The sequence below is a fragment of the Equus caballus genome, chromosome 1, assembly GCF_041296265.1.
Source record: "Equus caballus isolate H_3958 breed thoroughbred chromosome 1, TB-T2T, whole genome shotgun sequence".
Taxonomy (NCBI): domain Eukaryota; kingdom Metazoa; phylum Chordata; class Mammalia; order Perissodactyla; family Equidae; genus Equus; species Equus caballus.
The window spans coordinates 17,658,891-17,684,398 of record NC_091684.1 but is presented as its reverse complement, the minus strand read 5'-3'; the positions used below and the strand labels follow the sequence as shown (position 1 = coordinate 17,684,398).

Genomic DNA, 25,508 nt, shown 5'->3' with positions numbered 1-25,508 from the left:
GAATCAAAAGGAAAACATATTGACTCACGTAACCTTTTCAAAGAGAGGTGGATGGGGCCTCAGGACAAGGGAATGGGATACTAGGATTAATCCAGTGTGGGTTGCCTGCCTGCTGCTGAGGTAGTAGTGGTGATAGTGGAGTGTTTCTAGAGGAAGAGGTGTGCGTCAAGGGGGAAAGGCTGAGCAGACAAGCACAAGGGCTACTATACCACGTTAAAATGATTTTCTTTGATGTTTTCCTAAATTTTGCAAATGCTTCTAACAAAGTAGCACAGGGGAAAAGAACACAGGAACTATCCTAGTGGCTGCTAAGCTTACCTCATGAGCTTAGCGCTCGCCTTGACCCTCACTGCCTGGGCCTGAGGCTATAGGTGCTCTGTGAAAAGCTGGGCTCCTCATATGGTTTCCCCCTTCCCTGTTGCTTCACACCAGCCTTCTCTCTCCTTCCCTGACCCCTGGGACTAACATCTTGTTTGCATGGACTGCTTAGCTTTGCTTCTGTTTTCATCCCAGAGGACAATGTCTTCAGATTATCCTAAACAAAATAAACTGTGGCCACTGGGCCAGTCTCCCCCTCCCCCAACTGGGCCATGCTCCCAGTGCCCTTCACTGTGGCTTTGGTCAAGCTCTCCTGGAAAAGGGAAGGCCTCGTCCACAATAGACATTATAGAAACTGATTGTTTTTGACATGTTGTAAACTTTATTCACACTCTGGAACTAAAGCATTCCCCTACTGAAACCAACACCAGCCGAGCTGCCTCTGGAATGTAGGGAGCATTAAATGTGGAGGTTCTAGCGAGTTGTGTTTTGGCCATTTAACATTCTCCAAAAGGTCTGCTTAGGGGACAGCACTGAAATTAACCTCACTAAGTCCCTCATGTCCATGGAGTTGGTTTCATGCAATGCAGCCTCAGAAGTGGAGCCAATCTGTTTTGTGTGTCCAGCCTTCTCTCCTTCAGAAGTCAGCCACGTTTGCTGCTGACTCTTAGCGACTGAAAGGCAGTGCCTGAATCCTCAAACCATTACTGGAGTAGTAAGTACTCCTGATAGTCTCAGGAAGCCTCATTGCTGCAGCTCCAAAGCCTGGGATGGATTGTGAGAGAGAAATGAGAAAGCTGAGCTCTTCAGATAAACCTTGCCTTTTACAAGGCCCGTAATTTTACTGCATAATTATTTTGAATCCACTGATAATTTGTACAATTTTCCAGTAAGTCATTCACACACAATTCCCTCTCATGCAACACTTGGCTTTGCTAATACTTATATGTGAATGAGAGCTGTGCTTCTCAAGCGTAAATGTTTTATATGTGTTATAGCTCTTGGCTTACATACAAAGGGTATTGAGTACTATGATATTGAGATCTTTTCTCTACATATGTAAAGAATTCACTGGATTGGCTGAAATAGACTGATCTCTCAGTTTCTGTGCTCACTTGTAACAAAGAAGTCATTAGCTAAGGGACAAAAAATACAATCCATGCAATTAAAAGAACAGACTGACTTTGCCCAGTATAACAATAAGACAAAAGAAACTGCCTGAAAGACGGTATTTCTTTAATCAGGTCATTGAGAGTCTATTAAAAAATATTTTTTTCTTTATGATGAAAAGTATCTTGACTCAAGTGGGGAGTGATGACCTCTTTGGCCTTCCGTACCTGTGCAGGATGATGGCTTTGCTCTAAAATCTCACCTGGTACAGGTACTGAGATAAGGGCCCCAGGCTTGCTCTTAAAAGCACTCTGGATTGTGTTTTAGTCTTTCAGTAATCCGAAAGGAATAAATAAATCCCTCTGTGAGAACATCTCTTCTATCCTTGGGGAAGTCATTCTGAGGGTTCTATCTAGTAGTTACCTTTTCCAATTCATTAAATGCTATCCCAAGGCCCTAACGCTGCTAATTTTTCTCTCATTTGTGATCAGTTTAAGCACAGGGAATTAAAAATTCAACTTCTTGCCCTCCAGGATCTGTTCAGCCTTATCACAGAGATCTTCTAGGGAAGGAACTTAGATTTTTGAAGAATCTGTATCTTCCTCACCTTTACTCAAACCCATTCAAGTGTTAATTCTGCCCAGAGACTCTGGGAGACGGGCAAGAAGAAAGTGCCCTCCGCCGCCCTCATCCCCTCCTACCCCCACCCCTGCAATTCTCTGTGCAGGAAAAAAGTCATTTGTGGCAAGGTTTAACTTACAAAGGCATATTAATGCCCGACGACAGTGAGGAGCTTCTGTAGGTTATTCCTTTTAAGAAAAAATACACACACGCACACACACACACATTACTATAAAACAACTGTGGTGGCAGTTTACATACTGAACCAGCTATTTCCAAAGAATGGTTTATCTAACATCCTCTTTAGACAGTGAATGCAAAAGACTTAGGTTGGAAAAGTGCATTAGCTTTTGATTAAAGATTGGATGAGGGCCAGTTAAATTTTTAAATGTGAATGAGCTTGCTGACTCAGGCTCCTTAGCAGCATAATGGACAGACAGTCCTCAAAGCTTTCATTAAAAGGGTTTCTGGTAACTGATGTCTGGAGAAATGAGTTGAAATATAATTCACCGAACTACTCAGCTTTCATCTCAAACAGAATATGTAATGTCAAAGAATTCAACTGGTCTTGAAATTTTCAGATAAAATTAAATTTAAAGGAGGTAGAGCTTAAATATTTTGAAGAAAGGAAACCTCCGGTAGCTTTGTGACTATATCATTTTATCCTTTTGAATCCTGTATTTAATTCTGTTTATTGCTTTTTAAGTGCAGCCGGAGTCATTGATCCGCTGATAATGAAGTCTGGAATGGTTTGTGGGAGGTTCCCAGGATGTATCAGAGACTGATGTGATTTGAATTTTATCTTCAATTTTTGGTCCTCTCTGAACACCGCCTTCTCATTTTTGTCTTTTTTTTCTCAGTGGTAGGAACAAACTGTGTCTTTGCAGAAACCTCCCCAGGAAGTCTGGCTACAAAAAGCCCACTGAAACTACCAAGACCTTGGAGGCAGTTTCATAAATCAGAACCAATAACTCTCAACCTGTAGGCTGTAGCCAGAGATGTGTCCGCTCTGCTCTTGGAATAACCCTAGAGGTGAAGGTGCTGTTTCTTCTGTTTCTTGTGAAAGAATGTAAATGACATATTTTAGCTTCCTTTCCTAGTCCAGTAATATCTTGTTAAATTTATGAGATTGTGGCAGCCCCTCTGGAAGGGGCAGCTACAATGGCTATTTTAGAAAATGTGTGAGATCTTTGCAGTCAATTCTCAGTGCAAGGCTTCTTGTATAATTTGTCTTCCCAGTTAGGTTGGGAGCTCCTTAAGGCAGCAACTCCATCTTTCACTCCTCGCTGATCTCCCCAGCCCTTGCATGCCACAGGATTCCAAAAATCAGTTACCAACCCATTGTAATTCTTTTTCTGAAATGTATAGTGGACACCTTTTAGTGTGTCTGCCCAGTTCCTAAACACCACTGTCCTTCCTTGAAATCAGCCCTAGGGGCTCTATGTGTGTTGTATGACTCTTTCAGATGCGATAGCTGATTGGAACAGTGATGGACAATTGCCACAAGCTGAGCCAATCAAATTCGCTCTCGATCTCTCTCTGGAATTTCAAACTGAGATTCAGAAACAGCCATTTAGTCTCTGTATGTGGCTAGAACTGTAATATAAGAACTAAAAGCTATAGGGATGCAATATTCTACCAAGCCGAGACAGAAGCAGAGGAAGCCAGCCTGCACAGAGTGAATGAAGCAGCAGAGAGAAGCAGACACGAATTCAGAAAAGCCTGATTGCTTTCTGGTTAGATTCCAGTCAGTTCAGAGGCCCAAATGCATTCCTGTCTGGGAGCATGATGATCCTCTTTAGTAACTATGTAATAAATCTTTTCCCAGCCCCTTTGCATGTTAGTTTAAGTTCTTTTGCTCTTGAAAACAAGAGTTCTAAACGATATAAAATGTCTGTTATAAGGAAAGTGGAATGGTGGCTGTCAGGGTCTGTGGGGAGGGGGAAATGGGAGTTGTTTAATGGGCAAGATGAAAAAGTTCTGGAGATTGGTTGCACAACAATGTGAATGTGCTTAACTCTACTAAACAGTGTGCTCAAAAATTAAGAAGGTAAATTTTATGTCTATTTTACCACAATTTTTAAAAAACTGTTTTTAAAATGTCTATTATAGTCAGCTTCCTTTTTTCACTCACTGCCACAGCTCTATTCAGGTTCCATTGCCCCAGATATGGACAACTCTAGTCACCAAACTGGTCTCCCCTCTTGTGCCACTGGGAGTTGGTCCCTAGCAATCTCCCCTGCATGCATGGAACAGTTCATATTCCTAAAACAGCACTCAAACTGTGCCCTTCTCCAACACATAAACCTTCACAGCTACCCACTGAATTCAGGATGAAGTTCCACTCCCCAGCCTGGTATACAGGACCTAAAAGAGCCTTTCCAACCTTCTGATCTACCAATTCCCAAAAGGAAGCAAATCCTAGCCAGGTTATTCTTCCTCATCCAGAAAAGTCCTTACTCATGCTTTCCCCACGTTGGATACCTTCCTTCTGCTCATCACACCTCATCTCTCTTTCAAAGTTCTGACCACTCTAGTTTACCAGAGACATTTATTACTTGAGTCATACTTCTTAGCATTGAAATAGTTTCCTATGCATCTATCTTGTTGGTTGCTAGTTTATAAATTGCTTGACGACAGGAACTGAATCTTGTGTTCTTTGATTCTTCCTAAATTGCCTACCAGGATACTGTATTCTTTTTTTTTTTTGGTGAGAAAGATTGTCCCTGAGCTAACATCTGTGCCAATCTCCCTCTATTTTTTCATACGTGGGATGCCACCTCAGCATGGGTTGATGAGCGGCATGTAGGCCTGAGCCTAAGACTCGAACCCACGAACCCTGGCCCACCAAAGTGGAGCGTGCCAACTTAACCACTATGCCACTGGGCTGGGCCAAGCATACTCTATTCTTGGTAGGCTCTTACCAATGCCTGTTGAATGAAATCAAAAACAAATAAGGACTACTTTACCAGCTTGGCTTCCTGGACAAACACTTGCAGAGAAGTAGCAGAAATATGTACTGAACACTTAGTATTTGCCAGATATCATGCCAAGTGTTTTACATGGATTATATACCTCACTATCATCCAAACAACCCTGTTAAATAGGTATGATTATTATCCTCATCTTGTAGATGAGGTAATGCAGGCACCTACTGTTAAATAACTTGCCCAAGGGCCGGCCCAGTGGCACAGTGGCTAAGTGTGCACGTTCTGCTTCGGCTGCCCCGGGGTTCGCCAGTTCGGATCCCTGAGGCAGACATGGCACCGCTTGGCAAGCCATGCTGTGGTAGGTGTCCCGCATATAAAGTAGAGGAAGATGGGCACAGATGTTAGCTCGGGGCCAGTCTTCCTCAGTAAAGAGGAGGATCAGCAGCAGATGTTAGCTCAGGGCTAATCTTCCTCAAAAAAATAAGTAAATAAAAAACTTGCCCAAGATCCTGTCTACAGTAAGAGGCAGAGTCATGATTCTGAGCTAAATCTGTTGTTCCTAAACCTCTGCTCCTTCTACTATGTCACCAGACATTCGCTACTCTATGTTATTGCTAGTTTTCTTGCCTGCTTTTCCTGTGAATTATAACCTCTCCAAGGGCGGGAATCTCGTCTTAACATGTGGTAGAGGCTCAGTAAATATCTATTAAAGAAAGGCAAGGCAGGCTGCCTTTCTGTCTCAGGACAGAAAAGGGGAAGGAAGAAAGAGAAGGTGGGAGGGAGGGAGGAATAGGGGAGAAAAAGTTTGGGATAGAGCTTGTTCTCTTCCTAAGCTTGGCAAGGTTCAGTCTTGCAAGGGGTTTGGCTAGAAAACACTTGCTCATCTTTCAGAACCACATTCCCAATGCCATTGATCCCCTTCCTCTAGGGAGTTATTCAACCACGTGTTACTGTGTGGACGAAAGTCAATGATGAATATCCTCTTGCCCCAGTCTCTTTTGGCTGTGGTTCCTTGGCTTCCAGCCTGCTCCTTGCTCAGTTTGAGCAGATAGTACATGACCTTCCTTTCTGTCTGGCAAAAGCTGAACTCTGGCCTCTCTTAGCTATCAAGTGTCCAAATAAAAAGAAAAATATGGGGCTCCCTGCCCTGCCCTTCTCACCCTGTACCCCTGACTGGTTATGCATGGGGAGCTATTCAATATGGTTAGTGACATGGGTTTAAGGGTAGGTAGGCCGATAACCCCCAGCTACAGTTCCTAAAATTATACTGTTGGAGATTATTTCTCTGGGTGAAGAGCCTCCTTCCTCCCTCCCGCACATCTCAGTTTCCTTACATATAAAATAGAGATGTTAGGGGTGTTTTAAGTATTAAATAAGTTAATGCATGTGTGTGCTTAGCATAATACCTGCCACTCAATAAATAGTAACTATTGTTGTTGCTATTAGTAGTTTAAGATGCATGATATCCTGGGAAAAGTAGGACATTAAGCCAGGAATAGTCATGAACTACCTCAAGGGGATTAGTTTACTAGCGTTTTCATGCTATTTCCCAACAGGATGGTTCATTGAGATGAAGAATGTGTAGAGATGAATTACTGTAGACGTGGAGTCTGGAAATGAGGAGTGCTGTGTATGCAGGTGCAGTGTGAGGAGATGGGAGGGAAGTGGGGCAAGGCACAGTAGTGTTTAGAGAGATTCTTTGGTTTGCAAGTGACTGAAAGCTAATTCAGACCAGTTTAAGACATAAGAGAACTTACCAGAAGGGTACTGGTTAACTGCAGGGACCAGGAAGTAGGGTCTCTTCTCTCACTCCCCATTGTCCTGAATTCTGCAAGGCTTTATTCTCTCTTTCTGCAAACAGGCTTTCTCTCCATCTGGTGATGATAACCAGCAATATCTCTTAAGTCTCATCTTTGCAGCTCTGTGACCTGAAATGCAAGTCTTCTCTTCTAGCTTCAGATTTTAAAAAGAATCCCAGGGCAGAACATTTATTGGCTAGGGCTGGGCTACATGTCCAAACCTGGCCTTTGAGTCAGGGAATTCAGAACTAGGAAAGGTAGCTCCAACAAGACTCACAAGAATGGAGCAAAGTAGGAACAACTCAGACAGAAAACAGCACATCTCCACTGGCTTTATAGTATGTCGGCCTTAGCAGGACTGCAGGAAAGCAGACACCAGAGCCTAGATGGCCTGGACATTTTCCTGAGGCAGATGAAAACCCACATTCTTCCAGCTAAAATTTTTCCATTCTCTTTATAAGGGGTTTCCATGGAGAGGCTAGCTTCGTGGGAGAGAGTAGGAAGAAAACAACTCATGCTGTTTCTCATTGGGGCACATCCTTACTGCTACTTTCGTCTAGTCCTTCCCACGGCTCACACCGTATTCCTTACTCTTATTGCTTCTGGGCTTTTCTTTTTTCTTTGCATGCTGCTCATATTCCCTTCTCTAAAAGCTACTCTATTAAGAGGGAGATTAGCCAAGTGGGCTGGTTTGATGATGTGCTGATTTAACTCATAATCATATACCTGGAAAAGAAAATGTCAGACACACTTTAATAGCTCAGGATGTAAAACATGGAGTACAAAGCAAACTACAGGCTTTCTCATCACCCACAGACAAATGGAACTGCAATTCTATTGGAACAGCCAAGGAAAGAACCTAGTGAAGAATGGTATTTAACACCAATTGTGGCAGTGTCCAATTTTGTCTGGGAAGACCATGACAGTGGAGGATGGAAAAGATGACATCAAAAATTCAGAACAGCGTCTATATATTTAGAGCTCGAGTTAAATAATGAGAGAAAACAAATGAAGTACAATTCTCTTGGCTCTCTGATTAGGCCTAGCATGAACTGTGTTTGAAATGGTGTCATTCATTTGGAGACGTTGGACACTGTCCTTCCTTCCCTATTGGGCAAGGATCTGACTGAGACGGAGAGAAATGATCATGATTTACAGTTTACAAAGTACTTTCAAATACAATATACTGTTTTAATCTGCCCAACTTGTTTGAGGAGCAGTCATGTTATTCCCATTTCACAGAGGGGGAACTTGGGCCATAGCCCAGGAACTTGGCTGGTGAGTTTGAAAAGCTGAGTCAGTGCTTCTGAATTTTAGTGCACAGAGGCACCTAGTGAGCTTCTAAAAAGTGTGTTCCTGTTCTCCACTTCCAGAGTGTCTGATTGAGTCAGTTTGGGGAAGGGCTCAGGAAATTGCATCCTAGGCGATTTTGAAGCATGCGGTCCACTGAGTATACTTATGCAACATCATCACAGGCACCAGCTCAGGTGGCTGTGTGAGAAACAAGCACACAAAGCAAGTGACCAGGTTATTTAACCTTTCTGAGGCTCGGTTTCCTCATCTGAAAAGTGGATAATGATAATAAAAAATAGCTAGGTGCCATGCCAAGTGAGTAACATACGTTATGTCAAGTAATTCTAAGAGACTGGCGCTATTGTTGTCCCCGTGTTATAGGACTCAATCCCAGATCATTTCTACTCATTCCTTCTTTGCATAATTGCCAGGACGACTAGAAGTAATGGCAAGCAGCACATATTTTTGATGTTGAATGAATGACAGCAGCCGTTATACCTAACTGCTAAGAGTGACAATACTGACAATACAGCCACCGCTAAAATGCAGGGGTTGAACTAGATAATCTCAGAGGTCCCTTCCAGCTCTACCGTTCTGTGATTTCAGCATATCAAGTATTCTCTCTTTGGAGGGGTTCCTCGAAAGAATGCGGCAGTAACTTAACTCAATTATATGAGTGACCGAATTCTTCCTTTAAACAGAAATTCATTATTTTTTTTAAGAGTGAGCCTGTAGACAAAGACTAGACAGATACAGAGAAAAATGACAAGAACTATTGTGCTTTGATAGTATAGTTGTGGATGATTTTTTTTTAATTTAAAAAGTTTCCTCTTACATACGTTAATATGGTTTCTATACCAAATAAAAATTTGGAAGAAAAGCAGAATATCCGATTTGTCTTGTACTACCAACTTACAGTATATTTCTTAAATGTATTCCTATCACAATCAGCAACTGAAAGTCCTCTATAAAGAAGAGAAATATCAACCAAAGAAAGATACCAGAGCTAAAACACTTCAGAGGTGATGGCTCTAAACCTGGTTTATATGCTCCTTAGTCTTGGCTTATCTTAAAATATTAGAAGCAAAATATGATCCAATCTGTGTCTCTTGCACAGTGTATGTTTAAACAGCAAGTTCTCAGAACAATCTGTGCCATCATTGAAACCCTTCATTCAGTTCTAGGGCATTAAACTTAATCCTCTGTTCCTGCCCCATATCGTTAAACAGTGCTTTCAACTTCGTTGCCAAGTCAACTACTGAGCCCTAATGCTATACTTTTTATGCTGGACACAAAGCATAAGCATTTACAGTTCCGAACCTGGGTTTTCTTTGCTTCAGAAATAAGAGGTGTTGGGGCTGGCCCTGCGGCTGAGTGGTTAAGCTTGTGCACTCTGCTTTGGCAGCCTGGGGTTCGCCAGTTTGGATTCTGGGCACGGACCTACACACTGCTCATCATGCTGTGGTGGCATCCCATATAGAAGAACTAGAATGACTTACAACTAGGATATACAACTATGTACTGGGGCTTTGGGGAGAAAAAAAAAAGAGGAAGATTGGCAACAGATGTTAGCTCAGGGCCAATCTTCCTCACCAAAAAAAAAAAAAGCATACCTTCAAAAAACAAAATCAGGTGTTGATGAAAGAGGAAATCCCTTAGATCTTGTAAACCTTACCTGTAAGTATAAGAAATAGTAATAATCTGTGAGTATTTCATTTAAGGTACTCTTCAGAGAAGCTGCAGTAAAGATGCTATCTGTATTTTCATTTGCTCCCTAATTATCCTTTAGTTTTAATAGATGAACTTGTAAATTCATGCTTTGGGCTCAGAGAACATGGTCACTGTAGCAATGAGAACAGTCCGCGTCTCAAAATCCTGGATGACATTGGTGTTTACTAGACAGCGTGGATTTGAAGATGAGTCAGCAGAGTAGAGTGGGTAACAGCTTAGCCCCTGGACCAGTCTGGATTCAAATCCTGGCCCTGCCACTACTCTCTGTGTGACCTTGGGCAAGTTAAACTAACCTTTCTGGGCCTCCGATTCCTCATCTTTAAAATAGGGATAGTAATAACGCCTACCTCCTACAGTGATTGTGAATATTCAATGAGCTGAGGTTTGTAGAAGAATATTAATGAGTTGGTTTTGTTAGAACAGTGCCTGGTACATATTAAGCACTAAGTGTTTGTTAAATAAATGAATGTTAGAAAGAGCAGACTAGCCATTCTCCATACAGCAGTGACTGAAACAGGAAAAAAATGCCTACCTTCATAAAGCTTACATTCTAAAGAAAGAAAATAAACAAAAATAAATTGTACGGTGAATATGTAAAGTGAAAATGAAGTGGAGAAGCGTGGGGTGAGGCAGATTACAGTTATTGATGGGGTGGTCACTGAAGTCTTCATTGAAAAGTTGACATTTGAGCAAAGTCTTCAGGTGAATGTGGAAGTGAACCGTGTGGGTGTCTGGGGTAAGGACATCCCAGACTGGGGGGTACTGGGAGAGCAACCCCTCACGACCCTGAGAAGGGAGCATGCCTGGCATGGTCAGGGAACAGCCAGGAAGCCAGTGCAATTGGAACAGAAGCCAAGGGGGAGAGCGGCACGAGCTAAGGTGATAGTGTGAAGGCCCGGATCATGTGGGGTCTTGGTGACCACTGTAAGGGCTCCAGTTTTTATTCTGAGCAACATGGAGAGCCACAAAAGGTGTTTGAGCAGAGGAGTGACATAATCACTGTGTTCAGAGCACACTGCAGGACAGCCAGCTCGAAGCTATTACAATAACCCACGTGAGAGAGGATGGTGGTTTAGGCTCAGATGATAGCGGTAAAGGAGGCAAGGGGTGGATTACGGATATGTCTGGCTGATTCACTCGTATACCTCCCATACCTAAGCACAGTGCTTGGCACATAGCAGGGACTCAATAAATGTTTGCTGAGTGAATGAATAAATGAAGGTGAATTTACTCACCTCTAAAATGGAGGTTGGGGGAGGAAGATATTAATAGGCTCTACCTCTGAGTGTTATCGGAGGGATTAAATGAGATAATTCCCATAAAGTGCTTAGCACAGCAGCTGGAACATAAGATAATGCTAAGATGTTATCTATGAAATGCGTAAATATAAAGGATTTTGGGAAGAGTTTGCCTTTGGAGAGATGGAGGTAGGTAGACTTTCATCTTTCACTCTATCACTAAAAATAAAGGAAAGAAAAAAGCATGGGAATTATGAGTCCTTTTAACTTCCTTTTTGCTTTTCACTACTTTTTGAAATTTTTCTATAATGAACGTGTGGAGTCAAGACAGAAATGAAAGGATAAGATCACTCAGAATTTCAGGTTTTTCAAGGCATCAGAAATGTAAGACTTTTTTCAGCTTCTTGCACATGGCCCATTTCTCTGACTCTTTGAATGTGGGTATTATGCTTATCACCCTCCTCCCCCTCTCTTTTTAGTTAAGAGTAAAGTGAGCTTTTGAAGTTCTTACAAAGCATGAACAACAACCTAGTTCATCCTCACGGTTTAGAGCCTCTTATTCCTTCAAAAGAACAAACACATCTATTTAGTGGTTAAGAGTCCTTTGAGCTGAAACCATTCATCACAGTAACTACACTCCATCTGTCTGAGGTATAAGTTATTACTAAAGAATGGGGATCCTGTTTGAATTTACAAACTGAATATCCAAAGAAGGGTTCTGATGCTTTTTTTTTTTTTGGTGAGGAAGATTGGCCCTGAGCTAACATCTGTTGCCAGTCTTCCTCTTTTTGCTTGACGAAGATTGTCCCTGAGCTGACATCTGTGCTAATCTTCCTCTACTTTGTACGTGGGACACTGCCACAGCATGACTTGATCAGTGGTATATATGTCCCCACCCAGGATCTGAACCTGTGAACCCCAGGCTGCAAAAGCACAGCATGAGGACTTCACCACTATGCCACCAGGCTGACCCCCTGATGCTTTTTAAATGGGGGCACCAAAAGGTAAATGTAAGATGCTTGGTTGGAGGCAAAGGAGAAGGCAGAGGTCACCAGGAGACTTGATTGCCAAGCCTAACCGTAGGGCCACGTCAAGTAATAATTAAGCTAGAATGAGCCCTAAGATGGCAGCACTTTAGCCCGGGATGACTAGCATGGCTCTTCCTGAGCAAAACTGAGAGGTCAGCCCACCTCGCTTTCTCTTACTCTCCTGGTCTTCAGCACTTCCCTCCTATTGGCCTTTCCGGTACTAGTGTGTTTATTCCTGGGTTTGCTCCCAGCTGACTTTCAGCTGTCCTTGCTAAGATCCAGCAGTCAGCAGTTCTCAACCCTGGCTATACATTAGGAAACTCCTGGGAAACTTCAAAAAATATGGGTGCTTGGGCCCTATCCAAGACCTGTTTATTTAGAATCTCTTCCTGGTGGATACTGGGTATGGCTTTTCTTTTTTTTTCTTAAGCCTTTCAGGTGATTCTAATGTGCAGCCAGAGTTGAGAACCAGACTGATAATTAAAGCTCAAGGAGTGACCTTTCCCAGGGAGAGTTTACTTTTCTTGGGGATCTGGAAGACCAGAAAACTGTTAACACCCAAACAAGTACACTAACAATGTTAACAATAATAGTAATAATGTTAATGAGATTGATAGCTAACATTCGTTGAGTTTTAAATGTGTTAGCTAATTTAATTCTTAACAAACTCTATGAGATAGTTACTATTATTAATATAACCATTTTACAGATGAGGAATACAAGGCACCAAAAATTTACGTAATTTGCCAAGCGAGTGAGTGCTCAAGCTGAGATTCAAACACAGGCAGTCGAGCGTCAGAGCCTGGCTCTTCACTATCGCTCTCTACTGCCCACCTGCGATGCTGAAATCATAGAGGGTGGTGATGGTTTTGCAAACATGCTTGCTGGCATTTTCTCTCCTCCTGGTTAGGCTGAGTCATTCACACTCCAGTGGCCTACACCTTAAAAGCAGGATATGGCTAATATATGCAACTTCTCTGATATGATTTGAACTAACCAGGAGGCTCCATCCTCTGTTTTTAAAGCACTGTAAATTATTAACCAGTATTCTGTGATTCCTTTTGGAATTTAATTCATGGAATGAATCCATGGCATAACTTAGTATCATAAGTTTTCTATATATTGCTCATCAATCAGTATGTGATGTAAGACAAAGCATTAAGAGTTTTCCTCTAAAACACGGTCTTCCTGTTTGTGACAAATTATTCTTGGCAATGTATTTAGCCTGTTGGGTTATTGAAACAGATGGGAAATGTTTCTTCCAAAATTTTAGAACTGAAATGATTCTTATCCTGTCTTGCGATAAATGTCAATTAAAATAGTTTTCCCTTCACAGGAAAAATTAAGAAAAAATAGTTTAAGAAAATATCAACCCGGATCGCCAGAGGAAATTTGTTTCTACAGTCAAACAAGTAAAACAAATCAAATCCCTTAGAATTAGGAACAGACTATCTTCTGAAGTCAAGTTCACGTCTGGAGATTTTTATGAAATTTATTGGATAAATTCTGGATATTTCTATTTTTAGCATAACAAAAAGATTCTTATTGTTTGCTGAATTTGATCTAAAACGTTATTTAGCCAAATCCTGACACAGCTCCTACATGGCGGGAAAATGTTCTCTGTGTTGACCAAGAAGCAAAGATTTTTAGATATTGACGCCAAAGTGGACCATCAGTCAGCTGGACAGTCTTAAAAATTCTTTCTAAATTATGTCTAATGCCCATCCCTACAGGTTTGACCAACATGCAAAGAGCTGACAGTAAGTAGCAAAACTAAAGAATCTCTGACAAACACACTGTGTTTATTAATGCTCTTCAAATACATAAACTTAAATTGCATTTAAAGAATGCTATCTGTGCTAGGCATTTTTGTCAAAGATGATTTTAGCTAACATATCAGAAGATAGAAATCTAAATAGAATGTATTTCAAAGGACCCTGGAATGACTGAATATTCACCTATGTAAAATTCAAAGTTCAAATAATTGCAATGTTCTTTCTAATCACAAGATATCTTTTGGTCATATAGGAGTTTCCATGCTAAATTTTGATTTTTTAAAAATTCATGAATATAAGTCAACACAAAATCTATTTCACAAGTAAATTGCTTTTTTAAAAAAAATTTTTAGAGAAAAGGCAAGGAACCATCTCCATCCAGCTCTTTAAAACCTAAGATTAATATATTTGACATTTTAGCCAACATTGAAAACATTCACATCTTTTCACAATAAAAGAAAAACTTTTCTTCATTATTTCTTATTTTGGCATATTAGCAGTGTTTTTTTTTTTTTTTGTCTTTTAAAACAAGAAAAGTTAGACAAAGACTGTCTTAAATTATTATTATTGTTATTAATTCACGAATAGTAAAGATGAGACAAGGAGCACCTTGGAAGACTATGAACTTATCAAGAGTGGTTAGATTTATCATAGGGAGGCATAGGTGGAAAGGAACACTCACAATGCTGCCTGGGATGTACATTTAAATCTAAGCTCAAGAGCAAATATGTCAGTTGTCTTTGACAGAAAAATCTTTGCCACAGATCCTAGGTAGTTACATTGATGGAATCTACCTTAGGTGTTGGAATTTTGGGGTTTCAGGTTGGGAGGTAGGGTCTCGGCAAGTTCAACTATACATGACATTGGAAGTGAATTTGAAATACAAATATCCTGTAAGTTAATTGGACATTGCAGTTATCCCATCCATCAAATCACCACATCTTGAGATAAGCTGGTTAGGTTAGTTAGGTCTCGTCTCAGCATGGCAGCATGGGTGGCATTTAGGGTCACCTAAATGTGGGAGCCCAGCAACCATTGTTGGCAGACTGCTTTTCAAATCAACTTAAGTAACTTTCTTAGGCTGACAGACTGAAGCTTCTCAAGTACTTTCTACCTGGCATCTGGGGCAGGACTGAGTCTATGGGCAGGGAGATTCAGACCAAAAGCTTGAGGCCTGGGGGCTACCTAGCTGATGAGTATATTCCATGATTGAGGGCTATTGGAATGGCTCCACATACAGGACATGTTAATAAATCACATCAAAATATTTTGCTTTCTCCTTTTCTGGTAACCCATTGTGGATGAAAACTGAGTGACTAGAGAACAACAGATAATTGAACCAGGTCTGAGGATGGCCCGGGTAGCCCTGCAGCAATGCTGGGCACCATGGTGAGGACCTCAGGGTATCCTTCCTGCACAGAATTAGGACAGTTCAGTGCTTGGTGAGACAATCTCAGAAGGCAGCAAGAAATCCGTCAGAGGAGGCAGCATGGTAAGCACGCTGGAAGTAGCTGGCAGGAGCTGCGGCAGCTACTCTCTCTCTGCTCCCAGCCAATGTCCACACCATCATGGCTCTCAATGGAAGACTCTCCTAAAAGGGTGCCTCAGAGCCTTCCTTATACCCTTCTCCGTTGATTCTTGCACCTCTTTTTTCTAGATCTGGTCACATTCGTAAGCATAAGTAACTAGAGATACTTATCAGACAGTTGGCAGACCTGCATATATTCATTTCCCTACTTTTCCTGTAATTTCTTCACCTGTGCCTGTCACTCTTCTCTTTCCCTGTTGTCTCTGGTGTCTGACCCTGGAGGCAAGTTGGGAATAGGGCTGGTCTAACAATGAAGAACTAAAGGAATAGCAAGTCTTCTATTTGTTAACAAGGCTTGCCTTTTATTTCTGGGTCAGCGTCTGTGTAATAGTAATTGTTAGAATGTTAAAGGAAAAGAATGCATGTGCATTAAGTGCCTACTGATAGGAGTTAATACTAGTTTGATGGTATTATGGCCTGGGATCCAGGAATGCCAAAATCCTACCTCAACCTACAGCCATCCCTCCTATTAAGGTTCTCTATGTGGGATAGACATACGTCCAAGGACTAATGGAAAGGAGGAAATCAAAGTACCACCTTATTATTATCTTCGTTTGTGCCCCAAACTTCAATGCAGAACCTGCTGGTAAAATGAACTGGCTTACTGGGCTCGGAGACAAGGTGGGACGGGAGGTAGAGAGGGAAATCTCTCTTTTCTCCCTAAGCCCAGATCTAAATCTGACAGCCACTTCATGGCAACTGAGATGCAAAATGACGAGAGAATGCAAGCACACTTGATCAAAGAGGAGAGAGAGACGATGACTTCTCTCTCCTTCCTTCTCGTGGGGAAATGGACCCTCCTGTTATTGCTCTAGCTACTTGATTAGAGAAAGCAGAAAGAGGAATGACTGCCACATCCATGTATGCAAGTTTTTACTCCAGTGATCCTGAACACTAGTATAAGTACCCAATCTCTGATCTAGAATCTGACCAGTCAGGTTACATTTCCTGATCTGTTTTTTATATAATTTTATTTATTTATTTATTTATTTATTGCCGAGGAAGAGTTGCCCTGAGCTAACATCTGTTGCCAATCTTCCTCTATTTTTTGTATGTAAGCTGCTGTCACAGCATGGCTACTAATAGACAAGTGGTGTATGTCCACACCTGGGAACCGAACCTGGGCTGCCAAAGCCGAGTGCACCGAACTTAACCACTAGGCCACTGGGGCTGGCCCTACATTTCCTGATTTTTTTTTTTTTTTTAAGATTTTATTTTTTCCTTTTTCTCCCCAAAGTCCCCCGGTACATAGTTGTATATTCTTTGTTGTGGGTCCTTCCAGTTGTGGCATGCGGGACGCCACCTCAGCGTGGCTTGATGAGCAGTGCCATGTCTGCGCCCAGGATTCGAACCAACGAAATACTGGGCCGCCTGCAGCGGAGTGCGCGAACTTAACCACTCGGCCACGGGGCCAGTCCCTACATTTCCTGATTTTTAAAAGGGAGTTAGGAGATATGTCAAATGCCCAGAAGTCTACACTTAACTGTGTTCAAATTTGATATGTATCATTTTATGTAATCTTTGTGTTCAAAGATTAATTAAAGATTAAAGATTACATTTTATGTAATCTTAACTGTGTTCAAATTTGATATGTATCATTTTATGTAATCTTTGTGTTCAAAGATTAATTAAAGATTAAAGATTACATTTTATGTAATCTTAACTGTGTTCAAATTTGATATGTATCATTTTATGTAATCTCTTCTCTAGCTATCTATCTTCATTCTTGGGTGATCTCATCCAGTGTCTTCATTTAAAAAACTTTAAATATAAATACTACATCTATATATTATACCATATACTCTATTATATATATATATATAAATAATATTGTATATATTATACCATATACTCTCTCTTTATATGTACTATATATGTTGTATAATAGATATATACTATATATACTGACAATTCTCAAATTTTTATTTTTATCTCTGATCATTCTCCTAAACTCCAACCTCTAATATCCAACTGCCCACTGAGTATCTCCACTTGGATTTCTAATAGGCATCTCGAACTTGTCACGTCCAGAGTGAAGTTCTAATTTTCTCTCCCAGAAGTGTTTCTTTCACACTTTTCTTCATCTCAGTAAGTGGAAATTCCATCCTTCCAGTTGCTCAGGCCAAAAACCTTGGAGTTATGCTTGACTCCTCTCTTTCTCATACCCCACACCCAATCTGTCGGCCCATTCTGAAGCCTCCAACTTTAAAATATATCCAGAATTTGACCACTTCTCTCTGCCTCTACAGTTACTACTTTGGTCCAAAGCACCATCATCTTTTACCTGGATTATTGTAATAGCCTCCTCATTGATCTTCCTTCTTCCACCCTCGCTCCCCCTACAGTAAAATCTTAATGAAGCAGCCAGAATGGCTGCCTAAAGATCTGTAAAATTCTAAGCCAAATCATGTTAGAGGTTTATTAAAACCTTCCAAAGGCTTCTCATGTAAGTAAAAGTCCTTACTTTGGTCTATAAGACCCTAAGTTATCTATTCCCATGCTCCACCTTTCTCATCTCATCTCCTGCCATGTTATCCCTCAACTCAATCTGCTCCAGGCACTCTAGACTTCTCAAACATGCCACACACATTCCTGCCTCAGAGTCTCGGCACTTGCTGTTTTTCCATCTGGGACTCTCTTCTTCCAACTGCCTGCTTCGCTCACTCCTGCTCAACTGTCACTTTATTAGTGAGCACTTCCCTGACTAGTCTATTTAAAATCACAATTCCCTCTTGCTCCTGCCCTCCCCATTGCCCTTTCTTTTTTTTTGTTTTGTTTTTTGAGGAAGATGAGCTCTGAGCTAACTGCTGCCAATCCTCCTCTTTTTGCTGAGGAAGACTGGCACTGAGCTAACATCCGTGCCCCTCTTCCTCTACTTTATATGTGGGACGCTTACCACAGCATGGCTTGCCAAGTGATGCCATGTCCGCACCCAGGATCCGAACCGGCGAACCCCAAGCCGCCGAAGCGGAAGGAGCACACTTAACTACTGCACCACTGGGCCGGCTGCCCCATTGTACTTTTGTGATTTCTTTTTCTTTAGCACTCTATGTATCTTACTGTTTATTATCTCCTCTCATTAGAGCAGGGGAGTAAGAGCGAAGAAAACTGAAGTTCAGAATCATCAGCGTAATCAAGTTTACACAGGTAGGGGAATCCAGGTCTTCTAACCCCAAATCTTTCCAATATACCATGCTATTGGCTATAAGGACTGGTGCTGTTCTTGAGCAAAATATGCTCTATGAGGTTTAAACATTAATGTATGTAGTAATCTACAAAGCATACCAGCAGAGTACTTTTCCTAGGAAAGAGTACATTTTCTGCTTCTTAATGTTCACATTTCCCCCTTTATTATTGGGGTATGACATACATACAGTGTAGTGCTCAAATCTTATATGTAGGTCAATGAGTTTTTACATTTTATACTTCTGTGTAATGACCACTTGGATCAAGTTACAGAACATTTCCAGCACTCCAGAATTCCCTTTCAGGAGCTATCCCCACTCTGAGGTTACCACGATTTTGATATCTATCATCATACATTCGTTTTGCCCGTTCTTTAACTTTATTTAAAAGGAATAATATAGTATGTAGTCTACTGTGCCTGGCTCCTTTTGCTCATGTGATATTTGTGAGACTCATCCATGGTGTTGCATATATCTGTAGTTCATTTTTTTTTTTATTGCTTTACAATGTTCCATAGCATGAATATGCCATGATTAATAAATGTGTGTATGTATGTATGTATACTTTTAACCTGCTATTGTGCCACCTTACACTGTCAACAGCAATGCATGAAAATTCCAGTTGCTCCATGTCCTTGGAAACGTTTGATGTTAGTCTTTTTAATTTTTATCTATTTTGATCATTGTGTTGTGGTTTTAATTTGCATTTCCTTGATCACTACTGATATTAAGCACCTTTTCATTTGCTTATTGGCCATTTGGATACTCTCATTTATGAAGTATCTATTCAAGTTTTTGCCCATTTTTAAATTGGATTGTTTATGTTTCCAACGCTCACTTCTTAGTTTAATATATCCATTAATAATCTGGAGGAGAGAATGTATATTAATGTATAGATTATAGAATCATTCCTTTACTCATTTAGTTTGCAGGTATTTATCAAGTGACAACTATATTCCAGCACTGTAACAAGGCAGGCTTTGCCTCCTATAGATGCTCACTGTCTAGAGAGGGGGACTATGTAGCAATGTGAAATGATGTAGATATCATCATAGAGGTACATGCAATACATTATGAGAGTTCAGAGGGGAAGCACAAGGCAAAGACAGGTGACATAATTTAGAAAAAGTTACTTGTAATGAAATGTGACTTGAGCTAAAAAATAGATCAGAGTGAGCACTATGGTTAGGCTCTTGGGGTTTCTAGGATCAGAGACTCACTCAAGCCAGCTAAAGTAATGGAGTTATTGTATAAATACCTACTCAAGATAGAATCTCATGGAAACCCATTAATGGGAGCCATGGAGACTGGAACTCAATGGCCATTTTGAATCCAAGGCGGCTCTAGAATCCTCAGCAGCAGGGGTTCACGGCTCATCGCTCTGCTGCTTAGTCAGCAGCATGACTCAACATCTCTCCATGTGTCCGCTTCTCTCTGTCTAATTACCAGTAAAGAGAAATCTCTTCATTTTCTACTCTATCATTTCTCTATGTTATAGCTGCTACTCATCTATAATTTTTTCCTCCTCATCATTTTGACCTTCTCATAACTTGTTACACCTTTTTTGCCCCTTCTGTACCCAACGGTCTCTCTCTCTCTTTCCGCACAAATTTTCAACTTCAGTTCCTACTATCCATTGCTTTGTTCTTTTTGTATTTCCTAATTCAAATTCTCAACAGTGAGAATTTGATTGCCCCAGCTCATCCCTGTTTGGTTAGAGCTTTTACGCCAAATCACCTTGTAAAACTGCAGGTGAGCCTAAGGATTGGCTGCCTCCAGGTTGGCGCTTGCCTTTGCGCTAATTATCCCTAGCTCAGGAGAGCAGAATCATGTGTCCAAAACATGGCTGCCTAAGTAGGCTTTACCAGTGGAGGAGATGGAAAGGACAGTTTTCCTCAGAGGAAGTTACGGGCTTCCCTCTCATCATAATTATCTGGCGCAGATGGTAAGGACTAGTGGATTATTCAAAACCCACAATCATGGAAATCTAGAAGCACCTAGACATTTTACATAACCAAGTAGATGAACACACCACAGATGGAAATTTACCTTGAGAGTCTATGATTCTAATGCATCTCAGAAAGAAATAATTTAAATAATATGCTTCTGGGCACTGAATTAGTTCTAACTCCCTTGGAAAAGCACGTAGGCATCATTACAAATCGTTCAAGGAATACATTTTAAAGAGCAGTGGTAATCAAATAAGTAAATAAGAAGCTATCCTGGTGAAAAGGGTTGTAGACAATATTGTGATAAATTTCTGTTCATTTTTATAAAGTGCACATCCTAATTTTGAATGGCCTGTTCCACTTTATCTTCTTCATCTCAAAAATGACTGAGCTAGATAAGAAATAATTTAGACAACATCAGCTGAAATAATTACAGCGGTGTAGCAAGATAGAACCCAGAGGTGAATGACTAGGACTTTTTAGTTGGGGGAAAAAAAGTAGAAATCTGATAAGAGCTATGAAATAATAAATGTTAAGGAAAAGGATAATTGGACACATTTCTATTTTCTAATAATTAAGGACTAAGGCATTTGATACAATAAAAAAGAAAAATTTTAAACTAATAAAAATCTTTTTTTAACTTAGTGAACTTTAGAAATTTAATCATGGGATAGTTTAGCATGATTCAGAAAGATTAGGAATTCATATGAATGAGGACAGCATTTGCAGTAACAGAGTTAAAATAAAAATAATGAGCACGAGCAAGTCCTGAGGCTTTAGGGCATACACTGATCATAAGCCAGAGGAACTGTTCCCACCTGATATAATATTGTCAACCCGCCGGGACTGTTGGGCATCTACAAGCCTTCTGAGCATGTGCTGAGGGGTTGGTACTGGCTTCTTCCGTGGTTTTCCTTGAGTTATTGTGCCCTCAAAGGCATATACCAACACAGTATTGCTGCTTTGCTGTTCATTTGTACATATTTTTGGTGTCTGGCTAGCTCAGAATGCCCATATTTTTTCCCTTTTAATGAGGTTGATTTTTTCTTATTTTGAGTGATCATTTCCAGTTTCACCCTTTCCAATCTTTCTCTAATAAGTATTTCATTTTGACTAGTCTGCATGTTTGAAAGAAGATAGGTTGAGCCAAGAATCTGTCGGTAATGATGTTATTATTTATGCAGAGGCAACTTGGGGTAATCCTAGAGAGTGACATTTCCTTAAGCATCCTCCTAGCCATTAAAAATAGTTAAGACTGTTGCTGATGATTCCTGCAAGACTTGAGTTTGGGGAAGGTATTTCCCAGTGCAGACCTAACCTTGCATTCTAATTTTACTCTTAAATACACTCGTTGTGTAGTCAGAGATGCTAAAATCCTACTGCTAGTCCAATATCCTTGTGGAAGTAGGTAGCTACCCACCGTGATTGACTTGAGGTACGTGTCAAATCTTTCATCCAGGAGCCACTCTGTCTAAAATCCTACCATTAGTATTTAATTCCTTTCTGTTTGTTCCCTCTTTTGGTCTTCTTTTACAAAATATAAACATTCTCTTCATATAGAGAATATTATATCTCTCCAACATATTATTCTAAAATCACTAGAGGGTGTTAATGACTTTTCAGATTCATTTTCCTTCTAACAGGCCAGGTAGTAGTCAAAGAATGTTCACATTATGTATGTGCTGTGTGTGTTCTGGGGGGGAGGCAGGGAGGCATTGTCGGGGTGGCAATGAGGTGATACATGTTTATACTTTTCCTGTATTCCTTACCGAAACTATCTTGGGAACAGGTACAAAGTCACTCATAGTACGATGTTCAAGACCGGTAAAAACTAAACACCATTAGCCCTTTGTAGGCATTTGCAATAGAGCAAGTGCCCAAAAACCCTTATGCTAAAGGACAAAAATCACCAAGCTGGAGTTCCAAGTTTTCGCTAGAGTGTGGGGGTAGCGTGTTTTGTTCTCTGGGGCCTTCCAAACGTCTCTGCAGTCACCCACACATGTGATCACTTAGCTCATCTAGGCTTAAGGCAATGAACTGTGAAGTTGCTGCAATGAGGGATCAAGATGCAGACGAATTATTGGGCTTGCTCTATAGCTCCCTACTGTTACATGGCTCTCTGGGTCCTAGGGCAGTGTTCTCTAGGAAGGAACAGAAGCAGGCACAGTCAAATACGGCTTCACAGTTTTTTTTTTTTAAACTTTGACATTTGACCTCATTTGGAATTTTTTTTCTGGGAAAGATTTGTTCTGAGCTAACATCAATTGCCAATCTTCTTTTCTCTCTTTTTTGTTCTCCCTAAAGCCTCAGTACATAGTTGTATATTCTAGTTGTAAGTCCTTCTAGTTCTTCTATGTGAGCCGCCACCACAGCATGGCTAAGGACAGACCAGCGGTGTGGATCCATGCCCAGGAACTGAACCTGATCTGCCAAAGTGGAGCGTGCCAAACTTTAACCACTAGATCATCAGGATGGGCTCTCATTTGGAATTTTGATTCTTCCGATAACATTCAGGGAAGGCCAATATTTTTCACTGTTTTACAAATGAAGGAGTGGAGAGTGAGTGAGTCACATACTGTTTAGTTGTAGAGATTGGCTCTCCTGGCTCTTTGTTCAGTTCTTGGCACTATCTTGTGCTACCTCCATAAACCAGAGGACTGTGTCCAGTGATGAAGAAATGGCCATAAGGTGGTTTAGATAATTTAATAAAATAAAACTCTTGCCATGCATCCTGGTTGTGGATATTACATTTTCTCTGTTTACTGTAGAACAAATTTTCCTAGGAAGATACATACCATCTTCATGTGCAGAAAGACTTTCAGACTACACTCTAATGAAAAAATGGAAAACTTGGGCTCTTGTTTAAAATCAGCAATGTTCATGTTGACTTTTTTCCATTTAATTTAAAATTTCACATCAGCTTTGCAAAGGGATATGGGTGAGGGACTTACAATAAGAAGAATCATAAGGCTGGTTTTAATTTACTTGTGTACATTTTCAGAATTACTGTGCCTGGAGTCTTCCAAGACTGATGTTTTTAATAAGGAGAATGTCATGTTATCGGGATTTGTGGGGCCTGGCTATCATTTGTGAGATATTTTTCTTTTTTTAAATGTGTGCTGTTTGGTGGTTCTTCTTTGTCTCTGAGCTCTGTTCAAGGAAACCTCGCTGGATCCTGATGGCTTAATCTCTCCTGATCAGAGGTTCCATAATTCCCCTTCATGCTCTTTTCCTTGTAAACATAAACACATTTTCCTGTGTCAGGACCCCAAGCAGCTTTCTAAAAGCTAGTAGGTTACTCTTCTTATGACTTGTTTATTTTGCTTGGGAGCTTTTGTTTTCTAAGTACTTCCTGTTTTTCTTACTGTGACTCACTTTTTCTTTAAACACAGGGAACATGAAACAAACCTTAACTAAAGGTTTACAGATGTTCTACCTGGTTTATATATATTGATTGTAGCAGTTTTTGGATTTTCTCACAACTAAAATAATCTTTTTTGTTACTCAAAATCACAAGTACCTCCCTGTGTTCAATGACACCATTCTTCAGTGTGTGACCATTCTTAAAGTTGGTTTATTTGGATGTAAGATGATATAGCATAGTGCAATGATTACTAATAAGAGTCATCTTGAGAAAATAGAATTATCTATTGGGGAAAAATTATGACTTCTGAAAATAAGAGCGTGATATTTCCTTTTTTGTTACCTGATTCAAATTGAGCAAATGATCTCCTGGGTATGGGAATGGAGAAAAGATCCCTGACCTTTTCATCTTCCTCATGCCTTCATTCCTTTTAACGTTATCCCAATGAGAAGAGGATAGAGAAGCCTACCAGATGTCTTGCAATGGCTTGGAGAGCTCCAAATTTAGGCACCCTTTCTTGACACATTTTGTCCAGTCACTGGGCTGTGCCCTTTCTTCTGTTGTTTTCTTCTCTTTTTCTCATATCTTTCTCCCTTTTAGTAAATCAAATTCTTACGTCTCCATCATCTTCATTTTCAAGAGGAATTTTGCTGCTGACTTGGCTTGTCTAATTACCTTTTTTTTTTTCTTTCTTTCTTTCCTTTTTTTTTTTTTTTAAATATGCCTATTTCCTTTCTGGCTTTTCTCTCCATACATAGGCAGGAGCTTTAGTCAGCCAGTTAACTGATATTAATTGATAATCTGTGTGTTGCAGACTCTGAGCTGGGCTTTCAATGCACACCTTTAACTCTGCTAGTGAATTTCATTCAGTTCCTAGTTTTGGGTTCAACGTCTGTTCTTTGTTTGGTTTTGCTTTGCCTCTGCTGTCATTAATTTGTGTGACGTTGGGCAAGTCACATAACTTTATTGAGTCTTGGGAGGCCTTTCTGGAGCTAGGCATGGATGATGGATTAACCTGAAAATTTCTTCTATTAGCCTGAACTATAAGATATAGGACAAATAAAACTGGACTGTATTTCAGAAGAACTAGGGTTTTAGACTTAGCTCTGCCACTATGTGAGTCTGGATAAGACTCTTCACTTTTCTGGGTCCCAGCATCTCATCTGAAAAATGGACTAGATCTATCTTTAAAATAATGTGGCTTTCTTATAGCTCTGCCTGTTTCTTTGCGGTTTTTTTGTGTTTTGTATCAACCCAAATCTCTTTCAATAATCCCTTCCCTCACGCAGAATTAGAATTAATTCTCTTCCTAAGAGTGATTTTTGATGAACATTAAACATCAAAGCTTGTACAGTGCTTTACCATTTACTGGGTGCTTTCATATATTTTTCTATTTGCATCCTCATCTCAGCTCTGAAACGGACATTGACACATAGTTTGATTATTCCCATCTTATAGGTGGGAAAACTGAGGCACAGAGGTTAACAGATCATTCAAGGGTGACCAGCATATAGATGGCAGAATTAAAAATCAACCCCAAGTTTCTATGAGTCTTAGGCCCCATGCCATCCTGTTCATT

At 40.4% G+C, this 25,508-nt stretch overlaps 1 long non-coding RNA gene across 1 annotated transcript in view; it reads right to left on the bottom strand.

Moving 5' to 3' along the window:
- Positions 1 to 680: 680 nt before the first annotated feature.
- The window catches only part of LOC138923195 (uncharacterized), a 30,048-nt gene continuing 5,220 nt past the window's right edge, over positions 681 to 25,508 (bottom strand). The window contains exons 3-4 of the long non-coding RNA XR_011436478.1: positions 6,737 to 6,853; positions 681 to 1,083 (exon numbers count right to left, since the gene is read on the bottom strand). This is a non-coding gene — a long non-coding RNA (uncharacterized lncRNA). The remainder of the gene's footprint in view (positions 1,084 to 6,736; positions 6,854 to 25,508) is intronic.